The 13,826-nt window shown below is 42.7% G+C and overlaps 1 protein-coding gene across 10 annotated transcripts in view; it reads left to right on the forward strand.

Moving 5' to 3' along the window:
- Tmigd3 (transmembrane and immunoglobulin domain containing 3) overlaps positions 1-13,826 on the forward strand; it is a 76,288-nt gene that overhangs the window by 18,498 nt on the left and 43,964 nt on the right. The window lies entirely within an intron of this gene.

Here is a 13,826-nt window from a genome sequence, read left to right on the forward strand (position 1 = left end):
GAGGAAAGGATATTTTCTTTTTACAATATATAATCCACCCCCCACCCCCCGCAGTGCTGGAGATAGAACCCAAAGCTCCACTGAAGGAATTACTCTGAAATGAGATTATGGCTTATTTACAATGTTATGCTGCCATTGAGGGATACAGAGGGCTGTGGAGTCAGTGGAACTTTAGGCAAAGGGAGCGAACCCATGGGATCTGTTTCTAATTAGGGAGAATGAGAACTGGGTCAGGTTGATAAGTGGAAAGGAAAAGAGGAACGTGAAGAGAAGGAGAAAGAACTGAGCAGCCGAAAGAGGCAGCAAAGAAGGGGTGGGGTTGGATCTGTGAGTTGATGTGTGGCCAAGAAGTAGATATTTAACACCGTCAACTTTAAGGACCCACATTTCAATATAAAGTCTTGGGGTGAGAGAGATCTGTGTGTGGGGTTCACAGAAATTAAATACTTAACACATTTATAAAATTAATCAGTAATTGTAAATTTCTAGGTGAGGTGGAGAGGGTGGTCAGAGGGCCCTTGGAGAATTCCAGTCCTAACAGGTTTGGCTCCACTGAGGCCAAGTGCTGTTTTGGAAGGAAGGTTGATCTCCCTTCTGCTGATTATTATGGATGACTAGGGTTGCCCATGGCCACAGAAGCCCGTCAGGGCAGGGGTCATGCTTCAGCTGTTGGGACACTTAGCTGCCCTGCTGACAGGCCTCTCTGACTTGGCCCCATGCCAGCAGATCTCAGTAGCTCTTCTGCTGATCTGCTATCCAGCTCAACCACCTTCAACCAGGCTGAGGGCTTTGGAGGAAGGGCCCTTGGCGCACACAGCGTCAGGCAATGCTCAGCCTTGAAAAGTGAGCCAAAGCTACCTTCACCCTGCTTTCAAGGGCCTGGGCAGAGGCCACTGTTATGGAAAAGACTGAGTCTTCAGGGAAAGGTAAATCTGAAAGCACTGTCAGCTAGTCCAAGGACAGCCGTCCTTGCTTACAATACTCTAGTTACTGGAGTCTTTCTGGAGTATAGACAAGACTGGGTTGACTCCCCCAAACCCCAGGCTCAGATGAACTTCAGTTTAGGACATGACATTTGACAAGAGAAGAGGTACCTCCTCTGTCACCATGTCTTCCTCAGATAGCTGCTAGGATAGCGATGACAGCTCTTTTCTGAGTGGATATTATGCGTCGAGGCTCCTATAGAGCATGCTTCACCATAAGATGCTACCTTATTTTACAGATGCTAAAACAGAGACTTAGAGATGCTCAGGGTCCCACTTATTTATTTCAGGGTAGGATTTGAATTCAGGTCTGTCCTGCTCCAAATCTCGTAACATTGTACATTGTGTTTCCCCCAGATGGTCCTTTCAAACATGGATAGGAATATCTTTTGAGCCAAGCACCCTCTAATGGGCGAGCAGACTGTAGTATAAACATTTGTACGTTACAGGGCCTGGTGTCTATTCTTCCCTGTCTTACGTCACTTGTATTTTGTCTTAGAAGAGACACTCACTCAGCTACTAAGTGCCATGAGGTCCTAGAAGACTCAAAGCCTCATCATTCCTTCCGTATGTTCCAATTCTAGAATTGAATTCGTGCCAGTTGGGTGCAGAGGTCTGTGAGGTGTGCCAGGCTGAGCCTTCTCTCTTTCCCGTGCCAAGCCAGAGGTCCTCTTGCCTGAGCACTGCTGTCCATCAAGCTGATGGGCACCTGAGATGTGCATCTCTGCCAATAGCATCTACTCCTAGTAAAGCTGATCTGTGCATTCGTAAGGGTTGGATGTGATTTCTCCTTGTCTTGAGTGTAGGATCTAAATTATTTCAGCTACTTGAATCGAGCCTCATCTTTATTTAAGCTACAGAGTTCCCTAGAAGAACAAATTAGGAAAATTCTGAGAAAAGGCAGTTCACGGCTGGTTGAGCCTTCGCGTGGGTGGAAATGCACTGCTTGTGGGTATGTCACAGACAGCACTGTTTACGACACACCCCCAGACATACAAAGAACACACTGGAGACTTTTACTTCTGACCAAGACAGAGTAAAGGGAGCCAAGTTTACCTTCCAAATCATAAACTGGACAAAATATGTAAGACAACAATATTCTGATGCTAATCTTATCAGGCTGTTTTGGAAAGTGCTTCCTAAGGAAGAGGAAACAGAGGAAGTGGGCCCTGCAGTTAGCCAGCTTACTATTGGGGGAGTTTCCCATTTGATAGGTTATTTCTGCACTGGTGAAACGAGCCAATTCAAGCAAGATTAGATTAGATTAAAGGCAGGTTTATTGGGACGCTGCTCTTGGGCAAGTTCCCTGGCCCCAAGGATTCCTTGGCAGATTTAGAATCACCCTCTCTCTGGATCCCATAACCTCTTCTGACTCCCATCTTCTTTCCCTACTTGCCTCATAGATTTTCCCCCTCCCCCATTCCTTGAGACACAGGCCAAGGGCCAATCTCTTCTCCCTTACCCACCCAGCTCTTTCTCTGTTTCTCTTCCTACTGTCCCTCCCCCTTCCTCACCCTCACAGGCACCATTTGAAAGTCAGCTGCCTCCCCTTTACCCATCTCCTTCCCATCCTCTTCCCTCCTCAGTGCCTACTCTGTTCTCTTTCTCTTCTTCGACCCCACAACCTACACCCTGGTCTCCATCCGCACACTGGCCTGCCTCACAAGGAGTCTGTCCTGTGGCATCTCACACTGGGCCAAGCAGGCCTCTGCTCTCCTCTGCACCCTCTGGGAGGTGGTAGGAGGTAAGGGGTTTGTTCTAGTCCACCATCCTTTTTTTCCCTACAGGACCTATCCCAGATGGAAAATGGCTAGGTTTCTTCTCTGCCAACCCATCTGCCTATATTAAAGGGTTCTGCTACCTTTGCCAGGCCTATGACCTAACTTGGCATGACCTTGTCATACCATGTCATACAGCTTACTTCCCTTACTCCTAAGGAACATGGATGGGTTTAGGCAGCTGCCAGGCAGTATACAGACCAGACCTACCCTGTGGGTAACAAGGAGATGCCAACTACAGAGCCCAACTGGAATCACCAGCCAGGTAAAAATGGCCGCCAGAGGAGGGACCTCATGGTTTGCTGCTTCCTTCCAGTCAGTCTCAAATAAAATTGTTGACTTTGATAAGTTCTGCGAAATCGCACAACAGGCAGACAAAAATCCGGTCATTTTTCTAAATTTTTTTAAATATTTATTTTATGTATTTGAGTACACGGTTGCTGTCTTCAGACACACCAGAAGAGGGCATTGGATTCCATTACAGATGGTTGTGAGCCACCATGTCGTTGCTGGGATTTGAACTCAGGACCCCTGGAAGAGCAGTCTGTGCTCTTAACCGCTGAGCCATCTCTCCAGCCCCATTTTTCTAAATTGATTACAGAAGTTCGTGATCCCATGTCCCATACCTAGACCCAGCCTCCTCAGCGGGAGACAGGATCATTGCTACTCACTTTATTTCTCTGTCTTGGCCAGATATTCGGAGGGAAAAAGCTTTAAAAAAAGAAAAAAAGGCTGAGGATGGTCCTCAAAGCCCCATACAAGAGTTGGTAAAAACGACTTTTAAAGTCTTTAATGCCTGGAAGAGGCAGCTGAGTTTTCCTGAAAGGCTCTGCCCAAGCCTTAGTAGCTTCCCCGAGGCTAACAGCATCCCTGGGGAGGGAAAAGAGAGGTCACTTTGCCCCATCCTACTGGGGTCAAGCCTAAGCCAGCTCTGCCAGGGACATGTTTTAAGTGCAGTCGTTTGAGAAGGACATTAGTCTCTCAGTGACTCAACCTGAGGCAGCTCACCAAGCCATGGCCTGCCAGTCGGCAGCCTGGCCAGTGGAAGCTGGAATGCCCCATGCCATCTTGCCCTCTGTGCCCTGCCACGTAGGCCTAGCCCTATCAGCGTAGATCCGTCAGTCAGTCCCCTTCGGTTTTCCACCGAAGATCCTGCCACTCCTCTGCATTCTTGCAGAATTTCTTTCACATTCTTTTCTGGTCATGCCTGTCTTCCCAGGTTCCTTAGTCATGGGACAGAATTGTCCCTAGGTGAAAGGTGGCTGTGCTTTCCCTTATTACCACAAGCCTAGGAAGGACAGAATTAGTCCCCAGTAATTTAGCTGTGCTCTAGAACAACACTCAAGTATATTTATGAGAATACACCAACAGGACAAGTCTACCAGGCCTGTTATCCAATTCAAAACAGATCTGGAATGGAAAGAAACAGGAAACAACTAAGGATGAGGGCCCCCCAAACAGAGACCAGAAACGACACTGTTGATGGAATTCTTAGATAAAGGTTGTGTTGTTTCGCTTTTGGTTTAGACCAGAGTCTCCTACAATCAAGACTAGCCTGGAACTCACAATCCTCCTGTGTCCTCTGAAGTGTTGAATTTGCTGGTCTGTGCCCTCCTTACAGTTGTTTAAATGGTGGTAGTAATGTATCCTCTGTGCTGAAGAAAGCAAAAAGATTGAGCATTTGTAGGAGAGGGAAGACTATAAAAAGTAAGCTGGGTGTGGTGAGCTATATACACATGTAATTCTAAAAATTTGGGAAGTCGAGGCAGAGGGATTGCCTCAAAGTGGATGCAGCCTGAGCTCCATAATTTTTTGTTTCTCTTCCTGCCCTAGTGATACAAAATACTCGACCAAAAAAACAAAACAAAAACAAAAAAACAAAACAAAACAAAAACAACAAAACAAAACAAAAAAAACAAAAAAACAAAAACAAAACAAAAAACAAACAAAACAACAACAACAACAAAAACCCCAAAAACTTAAGGAAGAGAAGGTTTATTCTGGCTCCTAGAGTACAGTCCATCTTGTCAGGAAAGCCAAGACAGCAAGACACCTACAGAGAGCAAGCTAGGGAATGGTGCCACCCACAGAGGGCCTTCCCCACCTAATTATCCTAATCTGGAGCATGTCCGCCTACCTCAGTTAACATAAACAAGATTGTCTCTCACAGTCTTGCCCTGAGGCCTGTCACTCAGGTAATTCTAGCTTCTGTCAAGTCGATAATTAACACTAACCATCATCATAGCAATCCATACCAGCTGGAGCTACAAAGCAAGACTGGGCCTTACCATACCACAGTACCCCCACCTCCCCACTGAGAATAAAACCATGATCAAAAGTAAAACAAGCAAGCAAGAAAAGAAACAGACAAAAATTTGTTTTATGGGCCTATAAAAGAACACCCAAAATGGGATGGTTTGCTTATGGGGTCTTTCTTGTTCACAAGAGGCCTGGGTAGGAAGAAGAAGAGCGAGAGAGAGAGAGAGAGAGAGAGAGAGAGAGAGAGAGAGAGAGAGAGAGAGAGGGAGGTGGCAGGTGGGGGTGGGAACTTCCTTTTACTAGGAACTCATCCCTACAGTCCAGGCACTAATCCAGTCATGAGGGCACCCTCATGACCTCATAAGGGCATTCCCTTATGGTCTCATTTATCACCATTGCACATGGGCAGTGCAGAACACATTCAGCATAGCATCATTCAACAGCAATAACATCATTCAAAAACAACTTTTTCAGGGGCTGGGGAGGTGTCTCAGTTGATGAAGGGCCTGCTTGTGCAAGCATGAGGACCTGGGTTTGGATCCCCAGAGCTCATGTACAAGTACATGTACAAGTAGAGTATGGTGGCCTGCCTGCATAATGCCAGCAATGGAGAGGCAGAGAGAGGAGGATTACAAAGGCTTTCTGGAACACACATAGAAATGGACCCACACATGCAGCTAACCGATTTTTAAGAATGGTGTCAAAGCACCTGAATGGGCAGAGGACAATCTTTCCAACCAACAGCGCTGAAAGCAATCAAGCGAAACTCACCCCTTATCTGCAAGCCATCTTGAAGTATCTGGAAAGCAAGATTCCACAGAAGCGGCCTCTTAGCTTCATGGAGCAAGGCCTGCAGAGGTAGTCTGTGTGTCATTAGCACAAAGCTTCCTCTTTTCTACTGTCTACGTTGTTGAGGCATCATTGAGCCCTACCGTTCCTAGAGGTCCCGGCCTTTCAGATTCTTGGATCACAGACTCTCTTGCTGCTGTCTGACCTGTGTGAGGGATCATCGCTTTTATGCTTCCGTAATGAAAGCTCTCCATCGTGGGGAATCAGTGCTCCTTGGGGAACACTGATGTGCTGGCTCCCAGATTGATGACTGCACAGTTAATAAAGGCGGCCAAGGCCTTCAGACTTCAGGCACCTGCTCGCTCTTGGCTGTTCCTTCATAAAGGAAAGCAAGCCAGCTCCAGCAGTAATCCCACCTCTGACATAACCTAATGGTTTCCTGGAGAATTTACTTGCACTTGTTGCTAGTCTTTCCCTAAATATTTGAAGATGGAGCACAAGAAGATCTGGCTAGCTTAATGTACGGCATGTGGCTGTAGGGTCCACTGAAGAAGAGAAAACTCATGAAGCCATTGGAAAGTAGCAGGGAATAACGAAAGAAGCAATGAGAGAAACCTAGGCTTGGGATAGCCTCATTCTACCATGAATTAGTGCTCCTGTAACTTGATAATTATGTGCCTAGTGGTCTCTTCAATTACACATCTCTCTGTGCCACAAGCAGTGGTGTAATTTGCACATTAGATCCGAATTAGCTTGGGCATGCTGGCTTATGTCTGTAGTCCTAGCATTTGGCAGGAAAAGGCAGAAGGACTTGGCTGTAAGGTAGGACCTGTTCAGATTTCTATTCTGCCAAAAAATCATTTCATGTCAGACTTTAAAAAATTATTTATTTACATTCTAGGCATTGTCCCCCTCCCAGTCCCAGCTCCCAAAGTTCCCCATCCCACTCTTCCTCCCCCTTGCCTTCAAAAGGGTACTCTCCTTCACCAGACATCCCCCTTCACTGGAGTCTCAAGTCTCTCAAGGATTAGGCGAAGCATCTTTTCTCACTGAGGCCAGACCAGGCAGTCCTCTGCTACATATAAGTGGGGGCCTCGGACCAGCCTGTGTATGCTGCTTGGTTGGAGGCTCAGTCTCTGGGAGCTCCCTGGAGTCCAAGTTAGTTGAGATTGCTGGTCTTCCTATGGGATCACCTTCTCTTTCAGCTTCTTCAATCCTTCTCCTAATTCAGCCATAGGCATCCCCAACTTTAGTCCAATGGTTAGTGTAAGTATCTGCATCTGTCCCAGTCAGCTGATGGTAGGGCCTCTCAGAGGACAGTCATTTTAGGCTCCTGTTTTCAGTCTCTTCTCAATTTTTGTCCCTTCAGTTCATTTAGACAGGAACAGTTCTGAGTCAGAACTTTTGACTTTGGGTTAGTAACCCTGTCCCTCCACTTGTGGCCCTGACTGTCTACTGGAGGTGGAGGGGAGTTTCTTCTCCCCATTGTTGGGCATTTTGGCTAAGGTCACCCCCATTGAGTCCTGAGAGTCTCTTACCTCCTGGCTCTCTGGTACTTTCTAAAGGGTCCCCCCACCTCCTACCCTGGAGGCTGAATATTTCCATTCATTCTCCTGGCCCTCTGGGTTTTTATCCTGCTCCCCCCACCTGAGACTGTTCCCCTTTCCCCTCCCCCTCCTCTCTTCCACTCAGGTCCCTCTCTCCCTCTGCCTCCCATGATTATTTTCCTCTCCCTTGTAAGTGAGATTGAAGCATTCTCTCTTGGGTCTTTCTGCTTGTTATACTTCTTAAGGTCTGTGAGTTGTAAGCTTGGTATTTTGTATTTTTCTTTTTGGCTAATATCCACTTATCAGGAAATACATACCGTGCATGTTCTTTTGGGTCTGGGTTACCTCGCTCAGGATATTTCCATCCATTTGCCTGCAAAACTCATGATGTCCTAGTTTTTAACAGCTGAATAGTATTCCATTGAGTAAATGAAACACATTTTCTGTATCTATTCTTCAGTCGAGGGACATCTGGGATGTTTCCAACTTCTGTCTAATATATATAAGGCTGCTCTGAACATAGTGGAGTATGTGTCCTTGTGGTATGGTGGGGCATCTTTTGGTTATATGCCTAAGAGTGGTATAGCTGGGTCTTCAGGTAGTACTATGACCAATTTTCTGAGGAACTGCCAGATTGATATCCAGAATGGTTGTACCAGTTTGCAATCCCACCAGCAGTGGAGGAGTGTTTCTTTTTCTCTACTTCCTTGCCAGCATGTGCGCCACTTGAGTTTTTGGTCTTAGCCATTCTGACTGGTGTTAGTTGGAATCTCAGGGTTGTTTTGCTTTGCATTTCCCTGATGAGTAAAGACTTGGAACATTTTGTTAAGTGTTTCTTGGCCATTGGAGAGTCTTCTGTTTTGAGTTCTATGTTTAGCCCTGTATCCCATTTTTAATTGGGTTATTTGGGTTTTTGGAGGTTAACTTCTTGAGTTCTTAATATATTTTGAATATTAGCCCTCTATTATATGTATCATTAGTGAAGATTTCTTCCAAATCTGTAGGTTGCCAATTTGTCCTATTCTCATTCTTCTACATAGAGACTGCCAGTTAGACCAGCATCATTTATTGAAGATGCTTCCCTTTTTCCCTTGTATGTTTTTGGCTTCTTTGTCAAAGATAAAATGTCTATAGGTGTGTGGGTTTATTTCTGAGTCTTTGACTCTATTTTACTAATTGACTTGTCTATCTTTGTACCAATACCATGTGGTTATCACTATTGCTTTGCAATATGGCTCGAAGTCAGGGATGTTGATTTTCTCAGATCTTTTATTGTTAAGAATTGTTTTGGCAGGCTGGAGAGATGGCTCAGCCGTTAAAGGCTAGGCTCACAACCAAAAATATAAGAATTGCTTTGGCTATCCTGGGTTTTTGTTTTGTTTTGTTTTTCCATAAGAAGTTGAGAATTTCTTTTTCCATGTCTGTGAAGAATTGTGTTGGAATTTTGATGGGGATTACATTGAATCTGTAGATAGCTTTTGGTAAGATGGCCATTTTCACTATGTTAATCCTACATATCCATGAACATGGGAGATCTTTCCATCTTCTGGGGTCTTCTTCAATTTCTTTCTTCAGGGATTTGAAGTTCTTGCCATACATGTCTTTTGATTACTTGGTAAGAGTTACACCAAGATATTTTATATTATTTGTGACTATTGTAAAAAATGTTGTTTCCCTAATTTTCTTTCTGAGTCTGCTTATCATTTGTGTAAAGGAAGGCTACTGATTTGTTTGAGTTAATTTTATATCCAGTCACTTTGCTGAAGTTGTTTATCAGCTGTAGGATGTCTCTGGAGGAATTCTAGGGGTCACTTAAGTATACTATCATATCAACTGCAAGTAGTGATACTTTGATTTCTTCCTTTCAAATTGGATCCCCTTGACCTCCTTTTATTGTTTAATTGCTTTAGGTAGAAGTTCAAGTACTAATTTGAATAAATAATGAGAGAGTGGGCAACCATGTCTTGTCCCCGATTTTAGTGAGATTGCTTTTAGTTTCTCTCAATTTAATTTGATATTGACTGCTGGTTTATTATGTTTAGATATGTGCCATGAATTCCTAGTCTCCCCAAGACTTTTAACATGAAGGTATATTATATTTTGTCAAAGGCTTTTTCAGCATTTAATGAGATGATCATGAAATTTTTTCTTGAGTTTGTTTCTATAGTAAACTACTTTTATAGATTTTCATACAGTGAACCATCCCTACTTTCCAGGGATGAAGCCTACTTGATCATGGTGTTTTGATGTGTTCTTGGATTTGGTTTGTGAATATTTTATTGAGTATTTTTGCAGTGATACTCATAAGTGAAGTTGCCCTGACATTCTCTTTCTTTTTTTTTTTTTTTTTGAGTCTTTGTGAGGTTTAGATATCAGAGTAACTGTTGCTTCATAAAATGAATTAGGTAGTGTTCCTTCTGTTTCTATTTTGTGAAATAGTTGAGGAGTATTGGTAGTAGTTCTTCTTTGAGGGTCTGGTAGAATTTTGCACTAAGACCATGCAGCCCTTGGCTTTTTTGGTTGGGAGGTTTTTAATGACTATTTCTATTTCCTTAGTGGTTATGGGCTGTTTAGATAGTTTGCCTGATCTTGATTAACTTTGGTACATAGTATTTATCTAGAAAATCATCCATTTCATCTAGATTTTGCAGTTTTGTTTACTATATGCTTTTGTAGTAGGTTCTGATGATTTGTTCAATTTCCTCAGGTTCTATTATGTTTCCCTTTTCGTTTCTGATTTTGTTAATTTGGATGCTGTCTCTGTGCTCTTTAGTTAGTTTGGCTAAGGGTTTATCTATCTTGTTGATTTTCTCAAAGAACCAACTCTTAGTTTGGTTGATTCTTTGTACTGTTCTCTTTGTTTCTACTTGGTTGATTTCAGCCCTGAGTTTGACTCTTTCCTGCAGTTTACCCTTTTGGATGTGTTTACTTCTTTCTGTTCTAAAGCTTTCAGATGTGCTATTGAATTGCTTGTGTTGGATCTCTCCAACTTCTTTATGAAGGCACTTAGTGCTCTGAATTTTCCTCTTATCACTGCTTTCCTTGTGATCCATAAGTTTGGGTAAGTTATCATTGAGGAGAGAGTTGTTCCGTTTCCATGAGTATGTGGGCTATCTGTTGTTTTTGTTGTTATTGAAGTCCTGCCATAGCCTCTGGTGATCTGATAGAATGCATGGGATTCTTTCAATCTTTTGTGTCTGTTGAGTTTTGTTTTGTGTCCAATTATACAGTCAGTTTTGGAGAAGGTTTCATGAGATGCTGAGAGGAAGGTTTATTTTCTTGTTTTGGTGTGAAATGTTCTGTAGATATCTATTAAATCCATTTGGCTCATGATTTCTGTTAGTTTCCCTGTGTCTCTGTTTAGTTTTTGTCTCAGTGACCTTTCCTTGTTGAGAGTAGGGTGTTGAAGTCTCCCTGTATTAAGGAGTGAGGCTCAACGTGTGTTTTGAACTTCAGTAAATTTTCATTTATGAATGTGGGTGCTCTTGCTTATGCTCAGAATTGAGACTTCTGGTTGGTGGATTTCCTTTGTTGAATATGAGGTGTTCTTTCCCATCTCATTTGATAACTTTTTGTTGAAAGTCTATTTTATTGCATATTAGAATGGCAACTCTGGCTTGTTTCTTGGGATCATTTGTTTGGAAAACTTTTTTCTGAAGTAGTATCTGTCTTTGTCACTGAGATGTGTTTCTTGTATACAGCAAAATGGTGGATCCTGTTTATGTATCCAATCTGTTATACTGTGTCTTTTTATTGGGGGAATTGAGTCCACTGATGTTGAGAGATATTAAAGACCAATAATTATTGGTTCCTGTTATTTTTGTTGTCAGCAGTGATATTATGTTTATGTGATTCTCTTCTCTTGAATTTATGAGATGTTTAATTTCTCCTGTTTTCGTGGGTATAATTACCCTCCTTGTGTTGGGGTTTTCTTTCTAGTATCTTCTGTATGGCTGGATTAGTAGACAGATATTGTTTAAATTTAGTTTTGTCATGGAATACCTTAGCTTTTTAAAAACAGTGGCTGAAGATGTGAAAGTTAAGAATTGTTGTTTCCAAAGATGTTAACATTCATAGTGATCCTAGAAAAAAACAGTAGGATTTTTTCTAACTCCTCCATTAGGTTCCCATACTCAGTCTGATGGTTAGCTGTAACTATCTTAATCTGTATCAGTAGGGCTCTGGCAGAACCTCTCAGGAAACATCCATATCAGGCTCCCTCCTGTCAGCAAGTACATCTTTGCATCAGCAATAGTGACTGGGTTTGGTGGCTGCATATGGGATGGATCCCCAGGTGGGGCAGTCTCTGGATCCATTCAGTCTCTGCTCCATTCTTTGTCCCTGTATTTCCTCCAGTGGTTATTTTGTTCCCCCCTCTAAGAAGGACTGATGCATCTACATTTTGGTCTTCCTTCTTCTTGAGTTTCATGTAGTCTGTAAATTGTATCTTGGGTATTCCAAGTTTTGGGGCTAATATCCACTTGTCAGTGAGTACATACCATGTGTGTTTTTCTGTGATTGGGTTACCTCACTCAGGATGATATTTTCCAGTTCCCTCCATTTGCCTATGAATTTCATGAAGTCATTGTTTTTGATAGCTGAGTAGTATTCCATTGTGTAAATGTACCACATTTTCTGTATCCATTCCTCTGTTGAAGGGCATCTGGGTTCTTTCCAGCTTTTGACAATTATAAATAAGACTGCTATGAACATAGGTGAGCATGTGTCCTTGTTATATGCTGGGGCATCTTTTGGGTATAAGCCTAGGAGTGGTATATACCTGGGTCCTCAGGTAGCACTATGTCCAATTTTCTGAGGAACTGCCAGACTGTTCAGGAAATTTTCCCCAGTGCCCATGTGTTTAAGGATCTTCCCCACTTTTTCTTCTATTAGTTTGAGTGTATATAGTTTTATGTGGAGGTCCTTGATCCACTTGAACTTGAGCTTTGTACAAGGAGATAAGAATCGATGGATTCTCATTCTACTACATGCTGACCTACAGTTGAAATCAGCACCATTTGTTAAAAAATTCTATCTTGTTTCCATTGGGTGGTTTTAGCTTCTTTGTCAAAGATTAAGTGACCATTTTTGTGTGGATTCATTTCTGGGTCTTCGATTCTGTTCCACTGATCTACCTACCTGTCTCTGTACCAATACCATGTGGTTTTGGGTTTGTTTTGTTTTTGTTTTGTTTTTTTATAAATCACTATTGCTCTGTAATACAGCTTGAGGTCAGGGATGGTGATTCCCCCAGAAGTTCTTTTATTGTTGAGAATAGTTTTCTATATCCTGGGTTTTTTGTTATTCCAAATAAATTTGCAAAATTGCTCTTTCTCACTCTATTAAACTTTGAGTTGGAATTTTGACGGGGATTGCATTGAATCTGTAGATTGCTTTTGGCAAGATGGCCATTTTTACTATTTTAATCCTACCAATCCATGAGTTTTTGAGATCTTTCCATCTTCTGAGATCTTCTTCGATTTCTTTCTTTGGAGACTTGAAGTTCTTGTCATACAGATCTTTCACTTGCTTGGTTAAAGTCACACCAAGGTATGTTATATTACTTCTGGCTATTGTGAAGGGTGTCATTTCCTAATTTCTTTCTCAGCCTCTTTATCCTTTGAGTAGAGGAAGACTACTGATTTGTTTGAGTTAGTTTTACCCAGCCACTTTGCTGAAGTTGTTTATAAGGTTTAGCAGTTCCCTGGTGGAATTTGGGGGCCACTTAAGTATACTATCATATCCTCTGCAAATAGTGATATTTTGACTTTTTTCCTTTCCAATTTGTATTCCTTTGACCTCTTTTTGTTGTCTAATTGTTTTGGCTAGGACTTCAAGTACTGTATTGAATAGTAGGGCAGCCTTGTCTAGTTTCTTATTTTAATGGTTTGCAACTCCATAGGAAGAACAACACCAACCAGCCAGCCTCCCCAGAGCTCCCAGTGACTAAACCACCAACCAAAGAGTACATATGAGGGGACCCATGGCTCCAGCTGCTTATGTAGCAGAGGACAGCATTGTCTGGCTCTAGGAGGAGAAGCCCTTGTTCATGGGAAGGCTTGTTTCCCCAATGTAGGGGAATGTCAGGATGTTGAGTTTGGATTGGGTGTGTGGGAGGGGGAGCATTCTCATAGAAGCAGGGTGAGGGGGGATGGGGGAACCTGGAAAGAGGATAACATTTGAAATATAAATACTTAAACTATGCAATAAAAAAAAGAAAGAAAAAAACCCCAGTAGGATTGATGGATTCTCAGCCACAGATGGATTCTGTGCCAGATCTTTGGCACAAGGGACACAAGACTGTAAATGGCAGCTTAAACTCTTAGGCTTGGCAGAATGGCCTCACTCAAAGTACATACATGCTATCCCTCTTGATATCTTATAATTAGATCATATTCTGATAAGAAATGGCCAGAGCCTGTGGATTTAAATAGTCTTGGGAGAGGGGAGTCATGGTGTCTTGACACTAC

This window comes from Rattus norvegicus, chromosome 2, assembly GCF_021556685.1.
Source record: "Rattus norvegicus strain SHRSP/BbbUtx chromosome 2, alternate assembly SHRSP_T2T, whole genome shotgun sequence".
NCBI lineage: Eukaryota > Metazoa > Chordata > Mammalia > Rodentia > Muridae > Rattus > Rattus norvegicus.